Here is a 15,652-nt window from a genome sequence, read left to right on the forward strand (position 1 = left end):
AATGTTCCGTTCATGGTGGGGACCAGAGGACATTGTTTTCCTTCAAGCCTGTTGTCTAACAGGTGGTATTGTAATGGGTTGTTACATGCACCCCTAGTAGCCTATAGCTGTATTGATGTGGATGAATAAAATCTTAATTTCAGTTCAAGTTAAATTTACACACAACAACAAAAGAACAGCAAAACTCTTTTGCATGGCTTTTAACAGCAGACATTACCATGTTGCCTAGATCAGGGGTAAGCCTCCCCTGAGAGCAGCAGAAAATGAGTCGCCTATTACGCCTGTCTCCCAAGCAGCATACGCGGCTGCTGAAGATTGCAGGATTGAATAACATTGGACTGGTTATGTCCCGGCACACGTGTCAAAAATACGCTTCAAATACGTTACCTGTCAGTTGACTGACTTAGCCAAATGTTGCCAAGTGTGGCTCATGGTGGATTTATGTTGGGTTTCTCTCTAAATAATATAAAAAAGGGTATGGTCTAGACCTGCTCTTTGTGTAAAGTGTCTTGAGATAACTTTGGTTGTGATTTGGCGCTATACAATTAAAATTTGATTGATTGATTGATTGATTAATCTACGTAATTTGTTTTGACACGTTAGTTTTTCTGAAATAAATTAATTGAAATTAAAATGTTTTTGACAGCCTTTTTTGTAATATGTCCTATCCTATTGTATCATATGTCATGATATCATATTATAACTCTAAATATAAATGTTCTTCTTGTTATTATTACTTATTATTATAACTAGTTTTTAGTATTTTGTATTTTCATTGTAATGTTTAATGATAAAAGCTGCTATAACAATCTAACTCCCCTCAGGGTTAAATTAAGTATAAGCTTTGTTGTAAATAATTACTATTGAATTTTTTAACAATTAATTATCATAAAAGTATATTTTTAAGAGTAGGACTAAAAAAATCAAAACTCATCATTGGAAATGCCGCCAGAGAGAATGAAACTCAGATTGTCGGATTGCCACTCAATATGACAATATGGAACGTGAAGAAACAGAACACCAATGGCTCTTGATGAAAATTTAAGGTCCAGGTTTCCTCCACATTGCTCACGCACTGTCCAGATACCAAGTGAAGGGAAGGAAGGCAAGAAGGAAGGGTGAATGATTAAGGATGATAGGGAAAACTGAATGGGCTACATGTTGGAAATCCATGAGGTAAATGTCCAAGTGTGGCTTGTGTGTAGAATGATGATTATTAGTATTAATGAATTTTATTTAAAAGGGACCATGTACAGTTTAAAACATAAATGTCACCATTTGATGCACCCTACCAGATTATAGCTTAAAGCTAATTCGCATCTGTAGTCCCATGGTTCTGTGCATCAGCAAAGACTGGATTACAGTCACTTCACGTCATGTTACTTGAGGTCAGAAGAGAAAAATTAGGTCTTTCAAATGCCCTCAACTCTTTCCACTATTGTTGGGTGAAACTACTAATGCAAATTACATTAAGAGGAGAATGCTTCTTTCTGTCTGAAGTAAACTTTTCCCAAGACAAGAGTAAATAGGTTTGGTTCACCATAAACACAGGTTAAGGGGAGTCCACAAAGTGCTTTTTGGCAAAGCTAAGTCCTCTTCATTAAGCTTTTTGGCTTGATTTTTTATGTCAGCCTTTTAATTTTTTTCATTGGTAGAGGTATACGAGGAGAACTGAGCTACAATGCAGCTTTGTTGATGCAGATACCAGATGAGTTCATGTGAGAGACAGGAGTGATGAGGGATGATAAAATAAGTTTTGAAGGTGGCAGACACATGGGACAAGGAGACAAACAGAACCCAAGAACAGTTTAGAAACAGAGATTTAACATGTGGAGAAGTTTAACGAGTCTCCAGTTCCTTTTGACTGTACCGCCTGAGTGTGGGAAGACCAGTGTTTTTGCGGGTGTCAGTACTATGAGTATCCACCTCTGAAACACTGGGCTGTGCATAATTTATCAGACAGCTGTCAGCTTTGTACTACCGTTTACTCTGCAAGCCCGCTGGGCCAACAGGGAGTCTAGCCAGCAGGAATGACAGCCACACAAATAGTTTAATTAGAGACCTACTGTAATGTTCTGTGTAACCTGTTTTATTTTGTATCCTGGTGCTTGTGTATTATGTCTAGTGTTACTTCCTGCCTTTGTTCAGTTTCCTGCCAGTTTTTCCCTACACTTGTGTCCCACTGGTAATTAGTCCAGCCTGTATATATACCCCTGTGTTTCCACTCACCCTCTGCCAGATTGCCATTGTCACCATTGTGTGTTCATGCTTTCCAGCCTTGATTCCCTTGTGTTTGCTTGCCCGGTTTTTGAACCCTGTTTGGATTTTTGGATTTTGTTTTTTGTTGATTACCCCTTGTAAGAGCAGATTTGATGTAAATTGGTTTGTGTTATGGACTGACTGTGATTGGCGGGTCAGCCTATATAGCCGAGGAAACTTTGTGTCTTGTCAGGTGTTTCCAACCGGAACAGGAGAAACAGTTTTTGACCGCTGTGCTGCATCAGGTTATGTTCCGTGCTGATATGTCGTGTGAAAATGTGTGATTTAGTGAATGAAATGTGAAATAAATGGACTTATGTGCATCGTAACTAAGAATTAGGTGGATGTTCATTCATCCGTCATGGTAAAGAAAAAGCGCGTCAATTAGGTTTCCTGTGGAAATGCCTCAGTGGCTTAAAGCATTGGCTTAGCCTCTACAATCAAAGTCAAAAACTGTCTAATGGTCGCCAATAACTGCTGGAGTTTGAAGTTGGACTTTTGTTGCATTTTGGTGGTGGACGTGAGGAAAAGAGAGCCATTGCGGAGGCTTTGTGTGATGATCGGCGCATCAGCTGAGCGTCATTTGCTCACCTGCCGACTGGAGACGCCGGTGAGGAGAAAGGACCGCGAGGAGGAGCGGATGAGGAGACGCCGGCAAGGAGAAAGGACCGCGAGGAGGAGCGGGTGAGGAGACGCCGGTGAGGAGAAAGGACCGCGAGGAGGAGCGGGTGAGGAGACGCCGGTGAAGAGAGGATTGCGAGGAGGAGCGAGTGAGGACAGGCCGCTGAGGAGACGTCAGGAGGAGGAAACATCACAAGGTTTGCAGCATGGTCATACAGCTGCTTGGGTGACAGAAAGCAGGAGGCAACACATGAATCATGGACAAAATGATCAGACTCCACTTGGTGATATTGTGAGTATTATGTACAAACAAAATGAAATCACAGCCTCTTTGGTGAACCAACAACGCCTGCTTTCTCTGCCACCACAAGACATACCTGTCTTTGAGGGAGATCCATTTCAATACAAGGCTTTCATAAAATCATTTGAACAAGGTGTGGAGCACAAAGCAAGTAAGGCTGACTGCTTGTATTACTTAGAACAGTTCACCAGAGGGCAAACAAGGGAACTAGGGCAAAGTTGTCAACACATGGACCCTGAACGTGGCTTCATTGTGGCTAAAGCTCTGCTGCAGGAACATTTTGGTAATGAGTATAAGATTGCTAATGCATATATTGAAAAGGCTTTAACCTGGCCAGCAATAAAGTCAGAGGATGTTAAATCTTTACAGGCCTATGCTTTGTTTCTATGTTGATGTTTTAATGTGATGGAGGAGCTTCCTCATATGCAGGAAATGGACATGCAAAGCAACATGAAAACAGTGGTTTGTAAGTTGCCATATAACCATCGTGAAAGGTGGAGAGCTGTTGCTCATGATATAATGGAAAAATACAATCAACGGGCTCATTTTGTGGATGTTGTTGCATTTTTGGAGAAGCAAGTGAGGATCCTTTCTGATCCAATTTTTGGAAATATTGAACCACCTGTACCACAGAATGTAACTGCTGTAGAACCCTGTAACAAATCAAAATGCAAACAAAGTCATTCAGAGGGAAAGGAAGTAGTTTTGCCACTACAGTAAAGCCTGTTAATTCATATGAAGAAAATGCTCATACAAGCAAACACCAAAGAAACAGGACATTTTGTATTGTTCTTGCTGCTCACGTGCTCACCTCTTGGAGAAATGCCAACAGTTCCAATGTAAAAAGCACAGAGAAAAGATCCGATTCCTAAAGGAAAAAGGAATATGCTTTGGTTGTTTAAAGGTTGGACACATAAGCCGTGACTGTAATAAATGCTTGGTCTGTGAGGTTTGTGACCAACAACATCTCACTGCACTTCATATCCCAAAGGCCAATGCTGAGTCGCAACGCACAGGTGAGCCACCTGAAGTAAATACATCGACTTCTTCCCAGGTATGTGAACGCACAGGGGCTGGAAATGACCGTTGCATTCTCTCCATTGTCCCAGTGCAGGTCAAGACTACAAAAGGGAATGAAATCATTCAGACATATGCATTCTTGGATCCTGGTAGCACAGCTACATTTTACTCTGAACACCTTATGCAGCGGTTGCACATCACAGGAAAAAGAACAAATTTTCTCTTGAAAACGATGGGACAGGAAAAGGTTGTTCCCACTTTTGCTGTGTCTGGAATGGAGGTTGCAGATCTTGCAGTAAAAGGTTTTTACCCTTTGCCTGAAGTTTTCACACAGAGGGAGATGCCAGTCACCCCAGACAACATTGTCACTGCTGCTGATTTGGAAAGGTGGCCTTATTTGTCCAAGGTTCACATCTCTTCCATAAAGGCCAATGTAGACCTACTGATAGGAACCAATTTTCCCAGGTTACTGGAACCATGGGAGGTGGTGAACAGTTGTGGATACGGTCCATACGCTATAAGAACAGTGTTGGGCTGGGTTATCAATGGGCCTTTAAATGGAAACTGCAGTAATGATGAAATGAAGCTTCCTCTGTTGTGGTAAATAGAATTTCCGTGTCGAACTTGGAAGTCATGCTGAACAATCAGTATAAGCATGATTTTAATGAACGACCTTCAGAGGACAAGGAGATGTCTAGAGAAGACATAAAGTTTATGGAGATTATGGAATCCTCTGCAACTCTACAGGAAGAGAGACACTGCCTTAAGTTGCCCTTCAAGAGACCAGATGTTCACCTGCCAAACAGCTTTAAAGTAGCAAAGCAAAGGATACTTGAACTCAGGAAAAGGTTTATGAGCAACCCAGAGTTTCACAGGGAATATTCATGTTGTCTAAATAATGTCATTGAAAAGGGCTATGCAGAAAAGGTGCCTCTGGAACAGTCACAAAGCAGACCAGGAAAAGTGTGGTATATACCCCACCACAGTGTCTATCATCCCAAAAAGGGTTCTCTTCGTGTGGTGTTTGACAGTGGAGCCACATATCAGGGCACGTCATTGAACAGTGAATTGTTGCAAGGGACAAATCTTATCAGTTCGCTGCTTGGAGTCCTAACTTGTTTCAGGCAGGAACCAGTGGCATGTATGGGTGACATCCAGGCAATGTTTTATCAGGTGAAGGTGGCAGAAGAAGACAGAGACTTTCTGTGCTTTCTCTGGTGGCCGGATGGAGACCTCAGCAAAGAACTAGCAGGCTACAGGATGACAGTGCACATGTTTGGGGCCGTGTCCTCACCTAGTTGCGCTAGCTACGCGCTAAGGAAAACTACGGATGACAATTGCTCTGATTTGTCTGCAGAAACTGTTCAAGCTGTTAAACAGAACTTTTATGTGGATGACTGCTTGCTGAGTTTGAGCTCCGAGGAGGCAGCAAAGCAATGAGTCAAAGAGCTCAGTGCTCTCTGTAAGAGAGGTGGATTTGTCTTGGAGAAGTGGGTAAGCAACAGTCGTTCAGTGCTGCAGAGCATTGCTGAAGATCAGAGGGCAAAGGACCTAAAAGAGCTTGATCTGGACAGAGACAAACTTCCCATTGAGAGAGCTTTGGGTCTGCTCTGGTGTGTCGAGTCAGACTCATTCAAGTTCAAGATGGAAGTCAAACAGCAGTCTCTAACCCGAAGGGGGATGTTGTCTACAACCAGCTCTGTATATGATCCTCTGGGATTTCTGTCGCCAGTAACTCTGTCTGCTAAGATGCTGCAACAGGAGCTCTGCAGGAGAAATTGTGGATGGGATGACGCCATACCACCAGACATCTTGCAGCAATGGGAAGTGTGGTTACAGGTGGTCAAGCTATTGTCATCATTCAAGGCTGAACGCTGTTTAAAGCCAGAAAACTTTGGTGACCCCATATGTAGCCAACTGCATCACTTTGCAGATGCCAGCAAAGATGGTTATGGCGCTGTAAGTTATGTCAGGCTGAAGAACTCCAGAGGTGATGATCATGTTACATTCCTTGTGGGCAAAGCCAGAGTCACACCTTTAAAGGCTGTAACAATCCCAAGATTAGAATTGACTGCTGCCGTCCTAGCTGTCAGAGTGGATGCTATGCTAAAGGCCAAGCTTCAAATCCAGTTGGATGAGTCTGTGTTTTGGACGGACAGTACGTCAGTGTTGAAATACATCAATAATGAAGATAGGCGGTTCCACACGTTTGTGGCAAATAGGATCTCAGCCATACGAGAAATCTCAAGCCCTGCTCAATCGAGGCACATTGGCACCAAAGACAATCCGGCCGACGTTGCATCCGGGGGGATGAAGGTGTCGGACTTTCTAAAAAATCAAAGCTGGATGGAGGGACCCAGTTTTCTTTGGAAGTCTGAGGCAGATTGGCCAGTAAGTAATCATGATGCCAGGGTGGATTTTGTGAATCATTTATGTGAATGCCACTGTTCATGATTCATTGAATGCCACTGACCATCTTATAAGTTACTTTTCCTGTTGGAAAAGGCTCAAAGTGGCAGTGGCTTGGTTTCTGAGGTTGAAAGGTCATCTGTTGGAGCTCAGTCGTCAGAGAAAGGCCTCAGGATCACAGACACAGTAGAAAAGCAGCGGAGCAGTGTCCTGAGACCAAAGGATTTGTCGGAGGCTGAACTGGCTGTCATTTGCTACTGTCAGCAACAAAGGTTTGCAACTGAAATTTTCTCACTGATGTCTGAAAACTGTACAGTAAGCAAACAAAGTTCTATTTACAAGCTTGATCCCATTTTGGAAAATGGACTCTTAAGAGTGGGAGGGAGATTGGGCAAAAGGAGTGATGCCGTCAGAGGAAAAACATCCCCTCATCATTTCAAAGGAGCAGCATATCTCCAAGCTTATTCTCAGGAACATGCACCAACTGCTTGGACACAGTGGGCGAAACCATACACTATCTACACTCAGGAGGCAATACTGGATTACTAGTGCCAATGCGGCTGTGAGGAAGATCATATCCCAGTGCAGTTATTGCAGACGCCTTAATGGCAGAGCTATGCAGCAAAAGATGGCAGATCTTCCTAAGGAGAGAATTGTTCCAGATTTCTTAAGGGAAAGCCAGCCTTACCAGCGGGACTTTTCAGATCTTTTGACATGTATGTGAAGCGGCGCTGGTGACAAGCTCACTACATTTCAGACTTGTTTTGGAAGCGATGGATTCGGGAATATCTGCCCCTATTGCAAGAAGGGCAGAAGTGGAATCAGAGGAAACAGAGTCTGGCTGTTGGAAATGTTGTTGTCATTATGGATCCCTCAGCTCCCCGTGGTTCCTGGCTTCATGGGAAAGTGTTGGAGATTTTTCCTGATGCAAAGGGCATGGTGCGTTCTGTGAAGCTACAGACTAAAAACAGTGTTATTGAGAGACCTGTGACTAAACTTTGTCTGGTACAAGAAGTGTAAATTGGGTCACTAAAATTTGCATTTTTCATATGCTCATATTGTGCTCATTTTGTTGGTTGTATTGAATTGCCATGACAATTAGGGGCCGGTGTGTAAGAGCAGATTGGATGTAAATTGGTTTGTGTTATGGACTGACTGTGATTGTCAGCCTATATAGCCGAGGAACCTTTGTGTCTCGTCAGGTGTTTCCAACCGGAACAGGGGAAACAGTTTTTGACCGCTGTGCTGCATCACGCCATGCTCCGTGCTGATATGTCGTGTGAAAATGTGTGATTTAATGAATGAAATGTGAAATAAATGGACTTATGTGCATCGTAACTTAGAAGCAAGTGGACGTTCATTCATCCGTAATGGTAAAGAAAAAGTGCGTCAATTAGGTTTCCTGTGGAAATGCCTCAGTGGCTTAAAGCATTGGCTTAGCCTCTACACCCCTATTGGATTATTATGCTCTCGCTGACTGATTGTCCATGTATGACCAAAGAACATTTCAGTAAAGAAGTTTTCCTGCTAACCGGATTTTGTGTTCTGGATTTTTCCTCTGCATTTGAGTATCCTTGGTTTTAGATTGTTACACCTAAACAACTAATATTATTACTATCTCTTCAGTGTAATTAATTAAGTATGAGAGGATGTTAAATAACACAATGCTGGACTTTTTATTTGGTAATACAAAATACAGAAGTGTAAAATTACAGGCATTTTAAATTTTTTCTGTAAAATGAATTTCCCAAGGGGACTCAAAGAGGGACCCTATCCACCAGACAACAAGAACAACAAAATGTCTGCATAGAAAATAACAATGCTATTAGTGATTGTAGCATGTAGCATGACTATTTACATATACAAATCATAAACAAACAAAAGTGAAAAATTAAACAGAAAAATATGAATAATTTACTAAATAAAGAATAATTTACTAAATAAAAAGTGAAACAACAAAAAGAAAAGAAAAAAAGGGGAAGAAGTTAATTTAAAGGAAGTTAAACTAATTTTTTTTTAAAAAAGGGAAGAGGGGGGATTACTAAAATATAAAAGCTATAAAGCAATTCCATTCATGAAAAAAATTGGCAGAGCTGCCTTTCACTGAGAATCTGATCTTTTCTAACATAAGAAAAGACATAATGTCTCTGAGCCACAGGGAGATACATGGAGGGTTAGGGGACTTCCATAACAATAAAATATGTAATATATAAACTATGATGAATTAAATTGAGAAGAGTCAACAGAGTCCCTAAATATTGCAATAAAATTACAAATCTTAATGCATGTTCCGCATATTTATCTGTTGTAGCTCTCTCGCTTTCCTGAGGATGTTGGTGCAGTCAGTGTTGTAGTGGAGCTTTGCGACTTTAGCACGGGGTTGGTCACCAGGCTTAGGTTTAGACATCAGGGTCTGGTGGGCTCTGTCAACAAGCGGCTCCTTCCATCAGAAGTTTAGACAGGCTGGCAGTGCAGGAGGAGACAGGATCATCCTCTGGGACACCAATAATCCGGATGTTGTGACGGCACACTCTGGACTCCAAATCCTAATTTTATTTTCAAACTTGACCAGTTCTTTAGACAGATGTTCCTCTCTGGGATTTAGAACGACAATGTTGTCAGTGCAGGTTGACAGAAGCCCCTTATACACTGCCAATTCAAGGTGGGATTATTACGCCTCCGTTATGTTCCGTCTATGTAAAGCACACACAGACAGAATGGTGGGGCGAAGTCGTTCCGCCTCTGAGCTGGCATTGGAGGTAGAAACAGAGGCAAAACGGTGGCGCCAGCAGGCAGAACAGGGCTGTGTATGTGTATGGGAAGCATGCGCTGTTTGTTTACACCTTGCACATGTTTTGCTTCTGCAGCGCCAGAACACTAAGTGAAAACACTGTTTTACAAAGCATTGTAAATGTAAAATGGCGAAGGTGGCATAACAGCGGCGCTTCGTTACGGCGCTGTGACAAATTTGCAATGTAAAAAGGGCAAGTGATTTTTGTAGCATCGGGAGCAGTTTGATCTTTAACCGCTCAGATCCCTTGGTGCGTGTGACAGGCGTGAGTTCATAATCAATAATCAATATCAATATCAATAATCAAAGGTTGTAATGTGAACAAAGTACACAGGGACAAGGTACAATTATGCACCTTGCCTCCTTTCTCAGGGCCTTAACATTTACTTTCTTGGGGTGGGTTACTTTCATGACAGAGGGAGGTCACTGCAGACAGATATAGATGTGTGAAATAAGGCCCCAGTCCCCTATTGATGAGATACCCAGACTTACCCAGGGCACATGTTACCTCAATACAATTTGACAGAAATTACTTATTGGAAAAAGGTTGTTTGAGGAACAATAATGACCTGGTTGGCTTCAATCAGCAATTATTTTGATAATCTGCTTTTCCAGCTTCTGATATGCAAGGATTTGCTGTATTACAGTTGGCTGGAAAAACTAGCAATTTGATGATTGGAATTTGTAGATGTTCAATGGGTGTTATTCTCCATTATTTTTCATAAATAAAAGAATAAACAGATTAATAGGCACTTGGGTTTGCTGGAGGCATACAATGATATCAGTTATATTGGGGCAGCAGTTTATGTTTATTAAGGTTATTTCCTTCATCAATTAATCTGTTAATTCAAGTTAATTTTTCTTGACCAGTAGGATGATTGTGTTCTTTATAACAACAAAAACAGTTAACATGCAAATCAAAACAAATGTCAACATCAACAAGTCTTTCTTTGTGTCAATCAATTATCAAAGCAATTAGCTATTAGTGACTATACAGTAAGAGTGATGGAATGTGTCTGGTAATAATGGAACTCTGCATTTCTTATGGTTTTATGTTCCCTTTTTTCTCTAAGTTTTGTTAAATAACATGAAAAGGAAAAAGTCAATCACGGTAAAACATTTTTATAAAAAGTCTGTGTTAACCTAATAGACAATAATGAATCAACCCAGTGCTGGAAAATACTGAAAATATTGTTGACACTTTTGCAGTTTGGTCTGGTGAGTATAAGACATTTGCAAGGAAGGAAACAATATAGAGGAATAGGACAGATAGAGTACTAAATGTCGATTCTTTTCAGATCCTTGCACTCAGCACTCAAAAGAAGACATATAACAGCCTTTTTGTATCCAGCAGACACCCGGACAAAGCTTAGAGTAAGAAATTAAGTCAAATGGCTACGCTATGTTTGCAGCAGAATGGTGGAACATGACTTCATTTTGAGGTTGGCACATTTTCTTCAAAACCCTAGCTCTGTTTTTAACACCTACAAAGAGGATGTTCAAGGCTTCATTTAAACGCTGCTCCAGTTGGATGTAGTCACATTCAGTGGTGCACATCCCTGCCTTTTTTAAATACTGTTTTCAATTACTTTGGGAGTGCACAAAAACAACTTGTGCTGTAATTCAATGAGGACACAAAGAGGCAAGTCAAGCGGGTGGGACAGTCAAGCATTGTCCCCGCACAGTTGAGTGACGGAGAGTTTCGGACCTCAGAGCACTCAGTGTATACTTTGTACCTGTCAGTCAAGCAGGACAGCCTGCTCGGGAATGTGGGGGACATCTTGAGTAGTGAGCAAGGTGAGAGGTCCTCCAACACACTGCAGTCCCCCACTGGTGGGTGACTCATTCCCTCTGGGATTTTGCAGAACAATTCTTAAGCCATTGGCTGATTTAAAGTCACTGATTAAAAACACTGTGTAGAAGATGAAGGTGAAGTTTTAAATCTGAACTGATACTGATATTTTAACAGCCTTCACCATTTTAGTTTTACATGCTAGCATGCTTACATTTGCCAATTGACACTGGTCGTGAAAGAATGGTTTATGGACTGCACTTTGAGTAGTTTTGACCACTAAATGCACTTAACAAATTCACCCTTTTACAAACATATTCACACAATGATGACAGAGGTGGCCATGCAAAGTGCCAAACTGCCCATCAGTACTGAATAAATACAGACATTATCTGTCTGTGTTTCTGTGCAAACTGCGCTCTAATGCATGAAATACATCTTCACATACTTGTGTGCATGATCTGTTGCACGTCTTATACATGCACTTCAGTTACCTCCAACTGCCTGACACTGAAATGCAATCATTTTTTGAATTTGCTTCTAAATGTAATAATGCCAGTTACAACCAAGACAATCAAGATTTTTAAGGAAACCCTCAGACAAAGACCAACATGTATCATTTAGCGCACTTGCTGGTAGTAGTGGCTAACATATGACTTAAAAATTAACTCGGTTTGTGTGTAGGTGCTGTTTTAAGGTTAGGATTACTGTATCATGTTCCTGAGGTTTTTAACAGGAGCCTAATTATGCGCCCAGATAAAGGCAGTGTGTTTTTATGTACATATACACTTAACAATCATACTTTTTATTATTTGGGACTTTTAAGTCCATTTTCCTCTATCAAACAAAACACTCCTCTTACTTTTTACACACTTTGTGCAGCGACTCTTATAGTCTTGTGAAAAAGTAGAAGAACAGGAGAAGCGACACGTTTCTTATTAAAACTAAATAAAAGATCTGTGGCATGTAGTTGTGCTCCTTATGGTATGTCATGTATAATTTCTAACAATGTTCAAATTTGTGTTTTATCAGCGTGACCAGCTCTGTGACGGTAACATTCAGAAAAGAAGGCTCACTGAATCCTACTTCCTGTTCACACATAACTTTATGCCATGTATGCGCTGCAGGTTTAATCGACAAAATGACAAACAGCGAGAAAGTCTAGCGCAAACTCTGCCTTATTGTGACTTTTTTTAAACAATATAGACTATTGACATTATATATCAAGATTCTTAAGCAGACGTGGCTGTGGCTCAGTGGTAGAGTCGGTCGTCTTTCAATCGGAAGGTTGGAGGTTCGATCCCCAGCTCCCTCAGGCTACATGTCAAAGTGTCCTTGGGCAAGACACTGAACCCCAAATTGCTCCCGGTGGCATAGCCAACGGGTATGAATGTGTTATCTGATTGACAGTTGGGCACTTTACGTAGCAGCCTCTGCCATCAGTGTATGAATGGGTGAATGTGATATGTAGTGTAAAAGCAGCTTTGAGTGGTCGCAAAGACTAGAAAAGCGCTATATAAGTAGAGTCCATTTACCATTTACGTACCTTCAAAACTTTTTTTTTTTGTAGTCGTTCTTCACAATTTGTCAATCTTTTTTGTCTTTATATAAATATAAATATGTATTAATGTGTAAAAAAAAAAGAAAATGAAGTGACTGTCAAACAGGCAGCATGTCAGAGGAAAGTAACAATGAAGCTTATGCACATGAGAGACAGTTGCCAGGAGGAAACTCCACCTGTTTCTCAATGTTGCCAACCTCAAGCCAAAAAGTTTCAAGGAATCACTTCAAGAGGTGGTGTCCCATTGTCAAAGATTTCCCGCAAAGTTACCTGTCTTTATTGGTCAGCATTGAAGTGCATGTTACAACACAAAAATAAAGTATTATACACTAAATGGTTGAATGAAAGAGATTTTCCAACAGAACGGGTCATGATTAAAGATTGTGCAAACTCAACTAACCCTCTGAGGTCACACCATCCTTTCAACTGTATAATAATCTCAGATAATCCTTTCCAGTTAAGAAGAAAGAATTCAGATGCTGAAATACCACAAAACGTTCAAAGAAATACTAACTATTTCAGATGTTTTTTTTTCATGTCTTTCGTCCTCAATTGAGAATTTAAACTTATGTTCATTAGGCAGACTGTCCAACCCTGTGGTTCTGGCCTTGAGCTTTGGCTCGAGTGACTATTCAACTGGCTCATCTATACACAAAGTCATGTTATGCAACCTGAGCTGGGCTGAAAATGTTATTTTCTCCATCTAGAGGATTCTAATGCTGCTCTTGATGTATAATCAAGAGCGGTCTTACAGACAGGGTTCAGGTGAACTGGTACTTTGGTTTACTCTCCTGTACTCGCTTTGGTAATGAGATTACTGATTTAGTTGGGAGTTGGATATTTGGAGTTTATGTATACTTATATATATACAGTATATATCTCAAACGTTGGTCTCTCTCACTCTCTCTCTCTCTCTCTGTGTGAGTGTGTGTGTGTGTGTGTATATTTATGTTTCATGTGAATTTGGGGGTGAGGTTTACATCCCCATGAGTGCCAATCAGCAAGTAACAGGGCAGAGATTAACTCCCAATTACATCACAAATCTGCCCCAAGCTGTTGTCTTCTGCCAATACACGCGCCACTGAGATTTGGATTGTAGGATCCACAACTCATGGCAAACACACAAATAGGCTCCCTAGCATTCACACTTACTTGGAGAGCTGTAATCACTTGATCCACTCTCATTCAGAGAGGTCATGTAATTTGAGAGGTATAGAAGAGGATGTCAAACGTAGGGTTTTGTTGACAAGTTTAGGCCTTTCAGACAGCAAGAAAGAGAAAGAAAATTGATCAAAAAGATTAAGTATTGTTTCTTTTGTGATGAAGTCTAGGGGACAGATGGATGGGTGGAAAAGGAAGAGAGAGAAAGAAAAAGATTTACATTTAAGTAAACAAAATAAATAAAGAAATAAAATAAAGAAATTGAATAATAATATTAATACTTATATTACTATTCCTGATAGCAATGAAAATAAATGGGAGTGCAGCCCAGGCCTCAAGTGCTGTCACAATCACCATTAATTTTACTATTATCATCACCATAAGTTAAGTTTGGAGTTTGCTCCAGTTCTCTATGGGAGGGGATGGTCACATTTTGGGCTTGATCCCTCTGCAAACACCTCCCCGACCCTACAGAGGGGGCCTGTTTATCAGGAATGACTAGTCATGTTATTTTAGAACAGGGGTCTCCAACCTTTTCTCAACTGAGAGCTACTTTGAAAAACTGAAATTGGCTAAGAGCTGCTTGCATTACATTGCTGTAATTACTGGTGTTGATTCATTTGTCGACTGAAACGTTGGTATCACAGATGAGACACACACACTTGTCCTTCATATTCGTGAATAAAAACTTGCTTTCCAACTCCCCGTGGAGTTCAGATGTTGACAAACTTGCCAGGGGCATCACCATTTTTTATTGACAGCTGATAGGCCTGTCCTATTATTTTGAGGGGGTGGGACATCTGGGTATTTGATTGAATTGAATTGGCAAGAGGCTTTCAAGGTGCATTTATTCTTGTCAGATTTTTTTGTACAGAGTCTGTGAACCTCTTGGCGAGCTACTAAAATCCAGGCAATTTGGGGTTCAGTGTCTTGCCCAAGGACACTTGGACATGTAGACTGAGGGAGCTGGGGCTCAAACCTCCAACCATCCGAAAGAAAGACGACCGACTCTACTGGGTCACAGCCAGTGCTGGATGTACGTTACCTGAGAGAAAATGGTAAATTCCAAGCTTTCAAAGCTCAATATATTTAATTGGCCACTCTTAATAACATATACAATGTTAATGTTTACTTTCTGTATAATTACATTGGTTATGGTGTGAGAAAATGCATATAACATTGGTTGGGAATTATAATGTTAGTAAGCGTAGTGAGTTTGTTGCTTCAATAACGTTACTCATTTAACTTGATCAGTGTTCTCATTATTAAACTACATCATCGTAACAGCCATTTAGATGCATTCATTTTGACTAGATAACATAAGCGAGCTGCAGACTGGAGAAAAAATAAAAATAATTTAATTCACTCAAATGCTACCCGCAGCTACCGGAAACTTTTAAGGTGGAGTGTTTTCTTGCATGTGTTACTTTTTCAGCCTCGGTCCTCTGAAACACTTCTGAGACCACTGGTTTCTTTGGGCTAATTCAATTAGCTTTAGCTTGGCTCGTCAATAAGCTGCTAACTAGCCACTGCAGTCCGGGCAAACTGTGCTTTTAATGTTGCAGTAATGTTGAATAAAAGCGGTGCTTTATTTACTCGGTGCAGTGAACACAATACACAGCCCGTTTTATTTATACTTGAGCTTATCTGGACACTTTCTGCTTACTACTATAACTTGACAACCCATGAAGCATGCGATTCACGGAGTCTGCTGCAGGTACTTTTTCTACAGTCTAC

At 40.9% G+C, this 15,652-nt stretch overlaps 1 protein-coding gene across 2 annotated transcripts in view; it reads right to left on the minus strand.

The window, feature by feature from the left end:
* The window catches only part of pdzrn3b (PDZ domain containing RING finger 3b), a 102,330-nt gene that overhangs the window by 22,942 nt on the left and 63,736 nt on the right, over window positions 1–15,652 (minus strand). The gene's annotated exons all lie outside the window — the stretch shown is intronic.

This window comes from Semicossyphus pulcher, unplaced genomic scaffold, assembly GCF_022749685.1.
Source record: "Semicossyphus pulcher isolate SPU_LCO1_2020_fin unplaced genomic scaffold, fSemPul1.0.p SCAF_3, whole genome shotgun sequence".
NCBI lineage: Eukaryota > Metazoa > Chordata > Actinopteri > Labriformes > Labridae > Semicossyphus > Semicossyphus pulcher.